Genomic DNA, 17748 nt, shown 5'->3' on the forward strand with positions numbered 1-17748 from the left:
ACGTGTGGGAAATCTTATGGGACTTAAGTGCTAAGGTCATCAGTCCCTAAGCTTACACACTACTTAACCTAAATTATCCTAAGGACAAACACACACACACCCACGACCGAGGGAGGACTCGAACCTCCGCCGGGACCAGCCGCACAGGCCATGACTGCAGCGCCTTAAACCGCTCGGCTAATCCGGCGCGGTACTCTGAGCTACATAATAAGGTCACAGGTGGAGGTAACTGAATGTTAAATTCTGCTGCTGAATACGCTGTGTCCTAGAATCGTGTCTCACTTTTGAAATTTCCGATAACTTTCAACACCAATATACCTCTGGTACTTTTATTACCTAATTCACTTCTCTAGTGGTAAGCCTACTTTACACACTCTTAAATCAGCAGATGTAATTCTCAGTAATTGCAGTCTACACCTGATATATCCACGTCGTTGTGTATGTCGACATGTAAAGAAAATGCTTTGGGTTTAATATTTTTTTCGATGTACTTACATGTAACCTGTTTTCTTTCTTTTTTTTGCCCAATTGGAGACACATTATCGACTTACTTACAAAAAAGTGAGTGTGCAAGTGACAGTCGGTGAACGAGTGGTTCATGGAGGGACTCGAAGATGATTGGATGCTAGGGAGCGGAGTAACTTTGTGGAAAATCAATTAGCTTCCGTAAAGAAGAACACTTTTGTCAGCGGTGGAAGGAGGAGAGAATTGGAAGAACCAAGGCACAGTGGCGGAGAACATGGTAATTTAAAAGGAGAGATAAACGGAACTAAGAACATTCTGGAGACGATTACTTCACGATTTGTTGCAAAAATTTACTAACATCTCGAGAAGACGATTTCATTACGAATGTCGATGCAGAAGAGGAAAGGAAAGTCGGGAAGACCAAAGAAGAAAAGAAGGATTATAAAGTAGAAGACGTTGGGATTAAGAAGAAATTGAAGTTACATCAAACAATCTACACACATCAAAAAAAAGTTTTGCATCACCCCGGTTCCCAGAACTCCTGAGGATAGACGATAGACGTTGACTGTGGATATTGTACCACATAAACAGTCCCTTTGACTGTTCAAAGATGTCACTAAACCCGCCCAAAGGTGTAAACAACCATGCACGAGCAGCGCCTATTAGACGGAGGGGATCCGACAGCCGATCATTTCCAGTCATTCCACTAGGAAGGAGGTACATTGCTCGTGTTGTCTGTAGTTCAACCATGCCTAGACGGTCAATACCGCGGTTCGATCGCGTCCGCATTGTTACTTTGCGCCAGGAAGGTCTCTCAAAAAGGGAAGTGTCCAGGCGTCTCGGAGTGAACCAAAGCGATGTTGTTCGTACATGGAGAAGATAGAGACAGGAGATACAGAGAGACAGGAACTGTAGATGACATGGCCGGCCGCGGTGATCTCGCGGTTCTAGGCGCGCAGTCCGGAACCGCGCGACTGCTACGGTCGCAGGTTCGAATCCTGCCTCGGGCATGGATGTGTGTGATGTCCTTAGGTTAGTTAGGTTTAAGTAGTTCTAAGTTCTAGGGGACTGATGACCACAGCTGTTAAGTCCCATAGTGCTCAGAGCCATTTGAACCATTTTATAGATGACATGCCTCGTTCAGGCCGCCCAAGCGCTACTACTACAGTGGATGACCGCTACATACGGATTATGGCTAGGAGGTATCCTGAGAGCAACACCACCATGTTGAATAACGCTTTTCGTGCAGCCACAGGACGTCGTATTAGCACTCAAACTGTGCGCAATAGGTTACATGATGCGCAACTTCACTCCCGACGTCCATGGCGAGGTCAATCTTTGCGACCACGACACCATTCAGCGCGGTACAGATGGACCCAACAACATGCCGAATGGACCGATCAGGATTGCTATCACGTTCTCTTCACCGATGAGTACCGCATATGCCTTCAACCATACAACCCGGTCAGGCTGAATGCCTTAGACACACTGTTCAGCGAGTGCAGGAAGGTGGAGGTTCCCTACTGTTTTGGGCTGGGGCCAACGTATGCCGCTGGTGGTCATGGTAGACGCCGTAACGGCTGTACGAGACATGAATGAAATCTTCCGTCCGATACCGCAACCACATTGGCAGTATACTGGAGAGGCATTCGTCTTCATGGATGACAATTCGCGTCACCACCTTGCACATCTTGTGAATGACTTCCTTCAGGATAAAGATATTGCTCGACTAGAGTAGTGGTGTGTATAGCAATCTGGACCACCACCTCTGAAGGTCTCGCTGTATGATGGTACAACATGCAATGTGTAGTTTTCGTGAGCAGTAAAAAGGGAGGAAATGATGTTTGTGTTGATCTCCATCCAATTTGCTGAACAGGTTCCGGAACACTCGGAACAGAGATGATGCAAAACGTTTTTGATGTGTCTAGAAGCGCGACCGCTACGGTCGCAGGGTCGAATGCTGCCTCGGGCATGGATGTATGTGATGTCCTTAGGTTATTTAGGTTTACGTAGTTCTAAGTTCTAGGTGACTGATGACCTCAGCTGTTAAGTCCCATAGTGCTCAGAGCCATTTGAACAATTTTTTTGTGTCTAGAACCAAAGCAACGATTTTAAGAGAACGTAATCGCAACGTGATTTATGTGGTCGGCAAATACTCTGTTTTACTGTTCTGTGGACTGATCACGAATATGGACAACCGATATTGTTCTGTACACTGAACTGTAAATTATCTTGAAAGGTTAAAGAGTGTGACAGGCTAAGCTTCTTGTCATTTAATTTGAGTGAATTTAATAATTCCAAGATCCTTATCCGTTAAATTTATTGCGAGGGTAAGCCCAAAACTAAGGTCCCCTACTTTTTTATAAGTACATAGACCTGTTTATTTCTACAGTGGTTTACATCAGTTTACAGCTTGAACATTTAACTATTTTTCGACATAATCACCATTTCTGTCTGTGCATTTTTGTAGACGCTGCGGCAATTTTTGTATGCCCATGTCATACCAGCTCGCCGGCATGCTGTTCAGAAAGTCGATGTCGGAGTGGAATCGCTTTCCGACTAAATGTTCTTTTAACCTAGGGAACAGGTGATAGTCACTGGGCACCAAGTAAGGACTGCAGGGTGGGTGGGTGATTATGTTCCACTGAAACTGTTGCAGGAGAGCAACTGTTTGCCGAGCGATGTGTGGGCGAGCGTTGTCATGGAGAATGTGTACACCCTTGCTCAACACTCCTCTTCTCCGGTTCTGAATGGCTCGTTTGAGTTTTTTCCGAGTCTCACAGTACCTGTGAGCTTTAATTGTGGTCCCAGCGATTAAGCTCCGATGACTAGGTGAAAGAAAAGGTTCATAACTTTCTGGAGAGCATGGCGGCGAGCTGGTATGACATGGGCATACAAAAACTGCCACAGCGTCTACAAAAATGCATCGACAGAATGATGATTATGTTGAATAATAGCTACATGTTCAAGCTGTCAACTGATGTGAACCATTGTAGAAATAAACAGGTCTATGTACTTATAAAAAGATAGGAGACTATACTTTTGGGGTTACCCTCGTAGCTCGACATATATCATTCCCCATCCTACTTCGAAACAATTAAAAGTTTTACAGCGTACATTCGTTCCCGTAACACGTTCCGGAGCAATCGCTGGAAGATTTTTTGAATTATTGGTAATTTTCTAATCACGAAGCCAGCCACCACCATTTTGCTGTGGTCTAGCGTTCAATAAATAGCAGCATCAAGAAGGCAACAAAGAAACTTCGTGCACTGCAGCTTATTTCGAGGTCAGCCATGTCTGTGATTCAACTGTTATCACTCACCCGCCGTTTTCTTAGTCATATTGTGTGAAAAACAGAATTTAGAGTTTTCCGGCGAAATGCTCTTCAAAGGCCGGATTTCATAGTTGTGACGACACGATATTTCGACGGTCCAACTGGCTGGCATGTTCAGGTGAAATTCCAGGTGCACATTCACACTGGAACTGCGGTAATATCAGATACGGTGGCTCATTTATATTCCGGGAACAGGACGGTGCGCGTGAGCAAGAAGGGAAAGGGCTGCCCGCTGAGAAGCGAAGAACTGTAGCGCCGCCAGCGATAGAAATTAGCAAATTGAGTTGGAGCCGGACGAAAACCAGACCGTTGTTGCTTTATATCTGATAACATAGGCTACTTAAAGGAAAATCTTTACCTCTATTGATAATGTCGTTCCATAATCTCATGTCAATGGATTCCTTAAGTACACAATCACATTAAATGGAAGTCGGAGGTATAGTTTACTTCTCTTTAAATAATATATTACGCCATTCATTGAGACAATATTCAACGACGGTAGATTTTACCGGGCTAGACTAAACGTGTTTGACGTTGATGTTCCACACATCGATCAAGAACCGCACGAATTGTCTGTCGATCACTTGAATTTCAGTAATGGCATGCAGTTTTATATACCCCAGGCTTCCTCAATCCTAAGTTACGTTTAACGGATCCAAGAAGATCCCTAGTTTTGGCCACAGGCAAAAGGACACATTTAATACCCCATTTTCAGAGGATTCTTGAAATTTTCGAAGAAATACTCCACGCAAAGGGTAAATAACCACCTGATTTCCAAATGTCCGTTGTTGGTTCATGTGGTGGACCAAACTGAAAAACACGAACAATTCGGCATATCCATTTTCGCTGAAAACAGCCTTAAGATAATCCAGTTCCAGCGTTAAATATTCGGAATTCGAAAAGGAACAAGCTCTTCTGACCGGTGTACGTGGAGAAGAGAAATTTGTGGAAAAGCCTGACTAGAAGAAGGGATCGATTGGTATGGCGCATTCTGAGACGTCAAGAGATTACAATTTAGCACTGGACGGAAGTGTGGGGTAGGAGTGGGGGGTGAAATCGAAGAGGGAGACCTACACAGCAAGCAGACTCAGAAGGAAGTAGGTTGCAGTAGTTACTCGAAGAGGCTTGCACAGGATAGAATAGTACAGAGAGCCGCATCAAACAGATATTCGGACTCAAGTCCACAACATGAGTGCAGGTTAATGAAGCATTGACAACGTATGTAACTTCTGGTCTGGCCGTAAAGGGAGCACAGGAGCCTAAATTGTTAAGGCATCCGCTAGGATGAGCGGGAAATTTGGGTTCGGGTCCCAGTCGGGCACCAACTCTTGATGTCATAATTCCATTCTACGGTTGGATGTAGCAAATACATTTCCTGTAAAAACTACATATATTTATAATAATATGAGCCCCTTTCATTAGCAAGTACAGTAGGAATGTATGCAGTACAGCCAAAAAAAAGTAATACAGTAAATATGCATAGAAGTAATGCTTAAAGTTCTTAATTTTGGCCTGACTAAGGAAGCCTATCCGCTTACGTGCAGTTAGGACGCGCATTTTTCTCGGGGCAGATGATAATGGTCGCTTTCATCTTGAGTTTCAGACCGTCACGAGGCAGTATCGAAACGTGTAAATCTTTCACAGGTAGCCGGTATATTTTCATCTTCATTTTTTGGAAGACTAGTTGATGACATGCCGGCGGCATCAGCTTTATCATGGAACACATTTATAATTTCGCTATCCTGCATGATTTGGTGCCTTGGATCTGCTCGACGACACTCTTCCATTATTGAACGTCTTCTTCATTACAGTTGTGGCAGCTGAGATCTTTTAGCGTACTGTGCATTTAGGACATATTATTCTGTTCGTCATTTTCAATTAGATTTCAAGAATTTTCCGCTATAACCAAAATGTTATTCTAGGCTTTTTCCAAATTGGTTTCTTTTACACTGTACCATGCTGTTCGATCAGGACTCATTTACCAAATCACAATTTTTATGATTTCTTAACAGATTGTCTCCTCCCTCCATTTCTCTTCCTTACAAAAACTTGCCTATCAGTTCTTTCTTGTAATGCCGTTCGAAAGTCTCAACACAGGCTTTATCCATGGGCTGTAGTAAGGAAGTGGAAGAACAATCACTTTAATAAACTCCTCGCTTAAGATTCACGTGATGGATGAGCTGGTTGTCAAGGAGGCAGTCCTTAATTGATGAGCTTTTACAGCGGATACAAAGCTTCCATACACAATTCTGAGAAAATCGTATGATTCATCCTGGAGCTCTTTTGTATACTGTGTACAATTGGCATATTAACACATTACCTTGGTTGCACCAACGCTGTTCCTTACATTTACCAACGGAGAGCACAGGACGTCGGGGCTACCAGTAGCATTAGCACTATCTAAGACAGTACTTATTTTAGGAGCAGATCCTTTGCAGCATTATAAACATTTTCGAAAGCATAGTCTTCTTACCTCAATACGTCCATTAGTTTGATTAGAAAGAATAGGCCACTGAAAAATCAATAAATAGTTTTTCTCTGCGTATTTGAAGCTCGCGAACGCCATGCTTTGACTTAAAGCCTTTTAAGGGGGTAGGACTTCAAACGGGCCGACTTGGAGCACGAGAGGCACCACAGGACACTTTACTTTCTACTGTCTATATTTTTACAAATAAATTCATAAAACTTTGTCAGCATGACCAGGAAGGATTCGGGATTCACACTCATAGCAGTGGAAGTGCAAAAACATAACAAATTAAATTTTTTTAGATATGAAATTTCATCATTTTTTCACTTACTGTTGCCTGCATTTGTTGCTATAGGTACATTTTTCTTCACAAGTAAGAGAGATTATTTGATGAATTTTGCACAGCATACAAACCATACTTACAGGTGTATGAAACTCTAGAATTTTCGAAATCTATTAAAAATTGTGGTAAAAATCGAGATAATTTACTACAAAATTTGATTTTTTTCTAAACATAAAGTTTAAAACGTAACAGCCCATTCATTTCTTAACAAATAAAATAAATTCTAGGATTTCGGACACCTGTAAGTATGGTTTGTATGCTGTGCAAAATTCATCGAACAGTCTCTCTTACTTATGAAGGAAAGTGTACCTATAGCAACAAATGCAGCCAATAGTAAGTGAAAAAAATGGTGAAATTTCATATGTAAAAAAAATTATTTTGTTATGTTTCTGAACTTCCGGTGCTACGAGTGTGAATTCTGAATCCTTCCTGGTCATGCTGACAAAGTTTTATGAATTTACTTGTGAAAGTATAGACAGTGAAAATTAAAAGTCCTGTGGTGTCTCTCCTGCTCCAAGTTGGCCCGTTTGACGTCCTACCCGTGCGTACTTTAAAATTAGAGGGCCACAGAGAATTTCATTAAATTGAATGGCCTTCTCACATAGAATAGGCCCTCCTTCTTAGCTTTTTTGTGTAAACCAGTTGCAAACAGCATCGTCTAGATCCGTGTTCGTGGCCAGATCCATAGTTTTACGACTTCTCGATCCACCATCAGAATTAAGCTAACATATAAAATGTGTGAAGCTTTTCTGATTTTGTTGACTTGCCGATCATGCGCTCATTAGATAACTTGATTGCGTATTCACCTTCCTCTGACCTTTTATTGAGCTCATATCATTTTATGTCTCAGAAAGGACAACAAGTTTTACGTTTAGGCATTTGATTTCGCAAGTTTACTTTATGAGGCACAGTTGACACAGGTGATCCGTAACTGAGCACAAACGATTATTATTGCCGCCAGCCCTGTATTTAGTTATAAGTTCAACTCCCCTGCCTCGTTTTTCAGTCTGCAGGTGGAGGCTAGTCCCAGGAACTACTGTAAGGATTTTGACACGGTTTTCACTGACAGTCTGATTCACGATGAAGGTTAGTGTATGTAATTTATTACTGCTACGCCAGACAGGTCGTTCGGCCGTAAATACTGCTGCCCGTGCAAGGCCAGATCAGTACAACGTACATTTCTTCACAAAGGAGCGCACAATTCGAATTAAAATAGCACACAGACACAGACACAGACACACACGCACACACACACACACACACACACACACACACACACAGAGAAGGAAAGGGGGGGGGGGAACGAAATCGACATCACACAGGTAACGGAATAAGGGAAATACCGGACTGAGTCGACTACATCACAGTGTATCTTTTTCCTTTCTTTTCTTTTCTTTTCATTTCCTTTTTTTTCACATAACTTTCTTCCGGTAGGTATGATTCCGTCCTATTTTTCTTTGTCTCTTTCTTTTTCTTCACGTGTGTCATACACACCATCCCCACTATCCTTCATCCTTCTGTAGCTCCGAATTAACAATTCCTGTATGTCGCTGCATATTATCGACCAACCAAATCCCAGCTTTCAGCTATGTTTGTCAGCAGGATAATTTCATTCTTTCAAGAACTGTTTCTTTGCTTATATTATATGTCCTCACCATTGTGTATGATTATTGCATTTCACTGATTTCATGTGTCAGTTAAGTAATTTTCCTGGAATTAGCCATGTAACTGACCTGATATTTCAAATGATATGTCTCTATGACATCCCCATGTTACTCTCGACAAAAGGTTCGCTTTGCTGTATTGGGGACAGTTAAACTGCCACTTGTTAAAATGTCAGCTGTCACATTTTTATTAATTTTACTTTTTCACTGATTATGAAACCCTGGAGAGAGGCCTATCACTTAATGTTAAAAGGGCAGCAATGTAATGATTGCTGGTTAGTTTAAAATACTGTTAATCCCCTCATGTATTTTTTAAGGTCAAGTGTCCTGGATATCTTTTTAACAAAATATTACCTTGTTATGGCAATGTATTTTGGCCCCTACTAGTGGAGAGCACAACACTGCAATATATTTGACAATACAGTGTATAAATTTTACTACTCGAAAACACATTAACATCAGCAATAACGACACATTTCCATGAAATATAATACCACGTGTGTGGGAAAGATGTTACTTTATGCCCAAGACAAAAAATTGAAAAAAACACAAATTTCGTTCATTGTTACCAACATATTTTTAAATACATATTGATGTATAGGTATAGTGGAGTATCTGAATATATTATTGCCACTATCTTAGCATGATACAAGTATTTTCGATACTGTGTATACTGAGGGAGCGATACTTTATTACCACAGAAAATTTTTTCAAAAGACTGAAAGTTTCGTGAATTGTCATTGACTTATATTCACGACACACGTTTTAAGGAAATATAGATGTGTAAGAAGGGTCCTGAAACTGAAAATAGTATAATACCTCCCACAAAAAGGCACTTCATTACAAAGATGTAAATTTTTTGTTTATGTTTCACTGAAAAACTGAAAATAATTACCAAGCCAGGCATAACAAACCATTAAAGTCAATATTTATTTTTTATAAATTTTAAAATATACCGGGTGATCAAAAAGTCAGTATAAATTTGAAAACTTAATAAACCATGGAATAATGTAGATAGAGAGGTAAAAATTGACATACATGCTTGGAATGACATGGGGTTTTGTTAGAACCGAAAAAAAGCAAAGTATTGTTAGAGGCGTGGAAGATCTCTTGCGCACGTCATTTGGTGATGATCGTGTGCTCAGCCGCCACTTTTGTCATGCTTGGCCTCCAGGTCCCGAGACCTCAGTCCGTGCGATTATTGGCTTTGCGGTTACCTGAAGTCGCAAGTGTATCGTGAATGACCGACATCTCTAGAGATGCTGAAAGATAACATCCGACGCCAATGCCTCACCATAACTCCGGACATGCCTAACAGTGCTGTTCACAGCATTATTCCTCGACTACAGTTATTGTTGAGGAATGATGGTGGAGATATTGAGCGTTTCCTGTAAAGAACATCATCTTTACTTTGTCTTACTTTGTTATACTAATTATTGTTATTCTGATCAGATGAAGCGCCACCTGTCGGACATTTTTTGAACGTTTTTTTTTTGTTTTTTTTTTCCCCCATGTTATTCCAAGCATGTGTGTCAATATGTACCTCTCTATCTACATTATTCCACGATTTATTCATTTTTCAAATTTATACTGACTCTTTGATCACCCGGTATATTTCACGGCTAGGTGACAATATTTTCAAAAGTTGAGTATAAAGTACACGTCCCATTGTTATTGCGAGGGCTAAGCACCATGGTTTCCTCAAAAGTAAAAAAGAAAATCAAATCCACAAAGCTACAACAGAAATATAACAATCCTAGCAGGACTGAGAGGAGCATCTTATAAGAACTACTTTGGAAAGAATGTAGATACTAAGATAATTGTTGGAAAATGTAGTTCATTTCATCTTTTTAAGTATTTTTGTGCCTTAAATTAAATCAGTTTTACAAAAGAACAGCTGTCTCCTTGCAAAAGTCATTCAAACAAAGGAATAAAATAATTCATTTTAGCGTAAGTTCATTACATCACTCCATTTATGATTCCAATATCCCTGGCTACATAGTGGGGCAGCTATTCATCGTGATCTGGTCAAACAAACCTTTAATGTAGGCCTAAGCCAGCATGCTAAACTACCTATAAACGATGCTATCTTCCTGGCAAAGTGTCCATAAAAAATGTAAAACCTTCACCAAATCATTCAGTATATGGAAAACAGCTGCAGACAATTTTGTGTGGACACTCTGAAGGACGCTTTGGCGGAGGAAAATACCGAATTACAGGACTAATATGAACTTTTAATGTATGTGTTTCGTTTTAATATCACTTCGAAGACTAACAAAATTTGGGGTCATCTACAAGCATTAAAAAACCACGAACATAGCTATTTTTTTAAATTTATATGTTTGTTATTTTTTCAAAATTTGATAAAAGGGCATACCGGAGTTCCTTAAATGCTATAACCTTATAATTCTACACAATATAAGAGGTTTCAAATCAATCAACTTCATTAAGAGTGGCAGTACTGCGTTCTGGAATGAAAATTCGGAGAAAACAAGTGAAATGTACTAACCAATTTTTTCTTCATACACGAAAATTCATTGTGATAGGCATCTGACCTTTTATCAAATTGCTATTCCTTAACAGTTTATCAACGATGAATAAGAATGAAAGATTCACAAGGGCAGTGAACATTTGTTGCGTGTTTGGTATTCCGGATGTTTGAGGGGTGCGAGCTGGTACACGACCTGTGTAGGAGGTCGTATGCTGGGATCGCTCCAACAGAGGGCCTGTGTCACGGCTCCGGTCGTAATCCGGGACTGTCGCTGCTTGCACGACGCCTCAGCCAATGGCAGCGGTGGGTGACAGGGTGGAATACCGTACGTGCCGCCAGCATAGGCCGGTAGAGCGGGGCAAACGCGACAACGCGCGAACTGGCAGTAATCCATTCCGTGGCGTGTGCACTGAGCTCAAGCAGGCTGATATTGTTTCTGCTGCGCCATACATCTATATACAAGATAAATTTGATGGAGCCCACTTTTCCACAACGAAGTAAAGTCTATCAATTCTGCGTAGTCTTCCAGAAAGATGGTTATACAGAAGGTAAACAAAATTATTCTTTCGGGCAAAGATAAACCGATAGTTCGTCACTTCGCACACTTTTAGAAACACAGGGCACAAGTCCATAACATTCTACACGAGGAAACTTGAGTATGTAAATAAATAGCTAGTTGGGTTTTCATTGTAGGGGAAAACACACGTCCGTTGTATAATTGGATACAGCTTGGGATACATGTCATATACTTACTTCATTACGAATAACTTTGGAATGCATTATGGAATGTAAAAGCTTTATTTGATACAGAATCGTGCTCTTCTTGTCAACACAAAAGAAATAACCTTTAGTACCTCTCTTTATTAATATCCATGAGTTAAATGGACCCAACACTGGTAAAAACATACTTATGATGCACTAAACAGATTAATAGCAGCTTTGCGCTTTTCACGACAGTGAATCTCTTCACGTGAGTCTTCTCCAGAGCATTATGTGCTGTACAACACAATACGTACACAAAATTCATTAGCAGCAAAATGTAATCTACATGCTTTTGTAAACTAATGTTTCTAAGTAACTAAACGACATTGAAACTCCAACAACACATACTGAAGCATTTGTCAATATTAAATTCGGAACGTATTTCAAACAATTAAACTGTTGACAAACAATTTCAACTGTTTCGAATTTGCCTCTAACCTCAATGAAACCGAAAACATCAGTTGGCCATAGGTTCTAAAAGTTTCCTGTAGTGTATCCTTCCAAACATCTACTAAAATTTAAGTATATAAGGTGTGTAGCTCGCCTTTATCAATTTGTCTGAATAATAATACGTACCCATCTGATACTAATTAGTCTCTCAGTGCGATATATGGGAGGCGATAGGTACCACCTAATTTTAAATAAAAAGTGCTTTAATCCATCCTCACAGCATTAATAGTTGAGCCACCTTGCTCAAATCTTGGGTGCAATCTAGACGGTTGTGTAATGCTCATTATTCTTCGCTCAAGTCAAAATCATCTGTTCACCATGCGTCCGGCTCGTTCAACTAACTGAAGGTGTTACCTGTAGACGTAATTTCATTCAACCTTGGTTATTTAAGCACTAAATCGATGAGTCGTTTTCCACTTTTTGTTGAAAATGAGATACAAAAATCACTTAATTAAACAAACAACGAATAATTGATGTATAATGTTTTACAACAAATAATTCTCACAAACCTATTTCACGATTCTCAAATGTCAAATCCATAGATTAACAATCGCGCCAACACATGGCAACTAAGCACAGGACGCGCAGTCTAAACGAAAACTTTATATTCACCACCAAAATGGAAGAAAGCTTTACAGGTGCAATATAACCGTAGGCTTCCGTGGCAACTGTCACATTCAATAAAATTTTTATGGGTTTCTGGCCACAATGTCAATATATGAAACTACCGACGTTTCAGTCCGCGTTGCACGTGACCTTCTCCAGGGTTTTTGTTTACAAATATATATTGACAATGCAGCTACAAACACAGAAAAAATATATTGAATCTTTACAGATGCAGCTCACACATTTTCAATGTGAACCATCGGCAAGACAATCATTTTACGAGAAAAGAACAGAATATCGTAACTATGAGTGTAAGAACAATGAGAAACAAGCAGTAGAAGAACAAAATTTATATTCAGGTTGGTAATCACCTATCTGCAAACGGCAATACTGATATACTTAATTTTTAATTCAAGCGGTCAATGTTATATGAAAAACGTGCGTTCTTTCCGGATACTTGTGTGTCAATGCATAAATTTTCGATAACTGTTTTTAAGTTATGTTCCTTTTAGTATATGATTTCTGTAATAGAGTGTTTTTGAACAGAGTTTCTTCTCTTTGTAAATGATATCTATTCTGATCGTTTAATCTTACATCATACCTCTTAGCAAGAACACGGGATCCATTATTTCTTATTTTATTTTATAGTAACGATTATTACCTGGGGGCCAAAGATATCTCTGTATCTCTGTGTAGGTGTCACTATCTCTCAGCTTGATTTGATTTGGTGATTACGTTCAACTGAAGCGGAAAAATGCGTTAATGTTTCGTCGGCTTACAATATTTTATACCGGTTTAGCATCCTTATTTTACTCTTTCCTGATGAGCGTTAATGCCTCTGCTACCCTATTAGTATCTTTATGAACCCTTGAGGGTCATCGTGCAAAGAAATAACTTCTCATCCACATTTATAACGTTGTTCTAAATGAGGTCTGAGGTCCGTTATACTAATATTTGTTGGCGGCAAACCATTTAATGCTACTCTGTGCAAATGATACGTATTTAATATATGTACAATATATGAAAGTGTCAACACTCACAGGACACACTGCTCAGATAATATATGGTGTGAAAAAGAAAAATTAAACGGTTTGAAGTTATGGAAACGGTAATCAGCTAATAAAGCTCATTTTGAATAAACATGGAAAAAAAATTCAATTTTTTTCGGAAGACGAAATAATAGACGAAAACATTACCACGTAACATGGAGTTCGTCTCTTTCGTATGCGTTGCAATGCACAGTGATTCATTGTTACATTAACGTGAGGTATAAGAAAGGCTTTTGTTACACGTAATGGATCAAGAAGACTGAATGTGAAATTAAAATTAGGCATTGTTAACGAAAGCTTTTTAATATTCCATTGATGTAGCGTTCATTAGAAGTACAAGACTTTGAGAAGGACACAATCTGCATCATTAGCTGATTATCTTATCCTTTGCTACAGTCTATGGAAAAGAATAGTGAAAAGTCTGACAAGCAGTGGGAGAGATGAAGATAAAACGGAGGTTTACTCCATCAAACCTTTCTGTATATCATATCCTCTTACGTAATGTTATGAAAATACAAGATGTAGCCGTTTCCATAAGCATTTTGCGTCGTCGTAGCATTACTCTGACGCGGCTATGAAGCAGAGGTTTCAAATATCAGATATTCCCTACCCAATTTCATTCCAAATAGAAATGATCACGCATCATAGCAGAATTAACATATACAAATCTTATGCAAAGTATTCTCTCTCAGTTAAGAGCGATGTAGGTAGAACACGCCCACTTATTGTTTAAGAAATCATACATCTTGCAAAATTCATATATGGTCACCAAGAAAGTTTAAATCACTAAAAACACTCACCAACGTTATAACAGCAGTTCATGGTGGAGCCTGTGTAAATAGGAAAAATGAAAAACTAACAGTATACTTATCAAATGATATTGTAAAAGGGATTAATAATTTCCTTAACAATCTACATCTATACTCCGCTCGCCACCAATCTGTGTGTAGCGGAGGGCACTATTTGCGCCCTAGCCACATACGAGGATACCGTCTGGGCCAGATGCCTTTGTGGCGTCTAAGGATCTTAACTGTTTCACAATCCCAGATACACTAAACACTATGCCAGCCATCCTTGCGTTTGTTTGATAATTGAAAGGGGAATTGTGCTGCAGTCCTCTACGTAAACTAGTTTTTGAAAGCTAGGTTTAGAATTTCGGCCTTCTGTTTATCATCATCAGTTACATTACCCGTACTGTTAGGAAGAGAAGGTACTGAATTATTTGTAGCGTTCATGGATTTTACGTACGACCAAAATTTTTTGTGGTTATTTTGGAATCTGTTGATACAATATTGCTTTCAAATTCGTTAAAAGAATCTCTCATTGAGTTTGTGACAGCTGCTTTCATTTCGCATAATTTATGTCAGCGGGGCAGTAACTACGTTTAAAACTACTGTGCAAAATTCTCTGCTTTCTCAGCATCTTCTTAATCCATTTGTTGAACCAAGGTTGATCCTTTCCCTCCCCTATGTTTTTGCTAGGCATATACTTCTTTAGCACACGGCGGACAATCCCTTTAAATTCGGACCAAATATGTTCGATATCTTTGTGTCCCGCGGTGAATGCTTGGAGCTGACTATGAAAATATTCATTAATGACTCTCTCATTTGCTTTCCCAAACAAGAAGACTCTACGTTGTTTCTTTGGTTTCTTTGCAACTTCCACTGACATGGAAGCCACAATAGACATTATGGTCGCTAATACCTTCTTCTAGATTAACTTCCTCAAAAATATCAGGTCTGTTTGTCCCCAAGATATCTAATATGTCCTCATCTCTCTTTGGTTTTCTACCCAATTGCTGAAGGTTGTATGTTGAGAGCGCTCCTAGAATAACTTCACTCGAGTCTTTGCTTCTGCTCCCTGTGATAAACGTGTAATTTTCCCAGTCAATGAATGCCAGATTAAAGTCTCCACCTATAACTAATGGATAATTTGGGTATTTATTTCCTATGTAGTCAATACTTTCCCTGAAACGTTCTGCAACGTTTGTTGCGGATTCTGGTGGTCTATAAAAACATCGTAATACAATAGTCACTCTTTATCGGATTGACAGCTTTATCCAGACTATTTCACAGTCTGATCTAGTATCGATCTTAACTTTGTTTAAACAACTTTTAACTGCAATGAACACAGCACCTCCCATAGCATCAGTCCTATCCACCCTAAACATTGTCAAATCCGGGTTCAAACTTTCACTGCTATTTATGTCTGGTTTAACCAGCTTTCGGCACCTAATACAATATTGGCATTACTACTATTTATTTTGTAGAGAAACACTTGCTACGGAGGTGGACAATGTACTAACATCTGATTTAGCGTGTTTAAATCGTTTGGAATGACATGTTTAGGCAAACTAACAATTTTTACAGCGGGCACACCAACATTAGTGTCATGAACTGGTAATTTTTCAGGCCAACCGTTTGTTTCCCGTGGGGAGGAACGTAATCTAAAAAATGCCATGTACACGCCACAAGTACTGTGCTACCCATATAGCTAGTTCCTTTGTGTCGTGCACCCCTGATCTACCGAAGGGCGTCCTACAACATTTCATCCAGGAATCTACAACCATTTGCGTCACAGAGTCGACGTAGCCTCTGGTTTAGATTCTCCACTCGACTCCAAACCAGGGGACCCCGGTCTACCCTGAGTTTTTTTTTTTTTTTTTTGGTCATCGGTCTACTGACTGGTTTGATGCGGCCCGCCACGAATTCCTTTCCTGTGCTAACCTCTTCATCTCAGAGTAGCACTTGTAACCTACGTTCTCAATTATTTGCTTGACGTATTCCAATCTCTGTCTTCCTCTACAGTTTTTGCCCTCTACAGCTCCCTCTAGTACCATGGAAGTCATTCCCTCATGTCTTAGCAGATGTCCTATCATCCTGTCCCTTCTCTTTATCAGTGTTTTCCACATATTCCTTTCCTCACCGATTCTGCGTAGAACCTCCTCATTCCTTACCTTATCAGTCCACCTAATTTTCAACATTCGTCTATAGTACCACATCTCAAATGTTTCGATTCTCTTCTGTTCCGGTTTTCCCATAGTCCATGTTTCACTACCATACAATGCTGTACTCCAGACGTACATCCTCAGAAACTTCTTCCTCAAATTAAGGCCGGTATTTGAAATTAGTAGACTTCTCTTGGCCAGAAATGCCTTTTTTGCCATAGCGAGTCTGCTTTTGATGTCCTCCTTGCTCCGTCCGTCATTGGTTATTTTACTGCCTAGGTAGCAGAACTCCTTAACTTCATTGACTTTGTGACCTACAATCCTGATGTTAAGTTTCTCGCTGTTCTCATTTCTACTACTTCTCAGTACCTTCGTCTTTCTCCGATTTACTCCCCTGAGTACGATGCTACAAATCGTCGGCTTGGCTTCAACTCCTCGAGAGATGCAGGCCGCCTTCGCCAATTAAGTTAGCGTCGAAAGGACCCAAGGATATCTTCGGAATACCGACGACTTGCTTCGTTGGTGCCAATATGTGCAACAATCTGCAGCTTGTTGTACCCCGCACGTTCGATAGCTGCCGGAAGAGCCTTTTCCACACCCCGACAAACCCCCCCACCCCCCCGGATGTGCACAATGCTGAGGGGCTCCCACCTAACATTGGAACTCCCAATAACTAAGACACACCTATCCCACGTGCCTGTCCGGATCTTGCTGAAGGTGCGGCCACTGTCCTGGCAGAAGGTGCATTCTGGTCAGGCGCTCAGCCTTCCCCCCCCCCCTCCCCCCCTCTCCCCTCCCCCAGCATCAGATGGCACACTGAATCTATTAGCAAAGCTCATGGGATTTGGCAGGAGCCTGCGTCCCCCATACAGCCTTCGCCTGTAAGCTCGAGACCTCGACACAGTCCGCCACCCACACTAAGGTGACAGTGGGTTGACTGGCTCAGTCGCACCTGAGGTCGGCTCAGAGAGCTGTGATATCCCCTCCCCCCACCCCCCATGCACATGTAATACAGCAGAGGCTGATCCAGGCACCCCATCCCCACCGCACCTCAAGGTGACACTTTGGAGCCTGTTGACTGTGGCCAACAAAGCTTCCAGCTGCTTTTGGACTATGGCCAATTCCTCCTGCATCCGCACACAACAGACACAATCCCTATCCATGTAGCTA

General features: G+C 40.5%; 1 long non-coding RNA gene across 1 annotated transcript in view; it reads right to left on the reverse strand.

Moving 5' to 3' along the window:
- LOC124548590 overlaps nt 1-17748 on the reverse strand; it is a 533556-nt gene that overhangs the window by 410219 nt on the left and 105589 nt on the right. The gene's annotated exons all lie outside the window — the stretch shown is intronic.

Source organism: Schistocerca americana, chromosome 1 (genome assembly GCF_021461395.2).
Source record: "Schistocerca americana isolate TAMUIC-IGC-003095 chromosome 1, iqSchAmer2.1, whole genome shotgun sequence".
Lineage (NCBI taxonomy): Eukaryota > Metazoa > Arthropoda > Insecta > Orthoptera > Acrididae > Schistocerca > Schistocerca americana.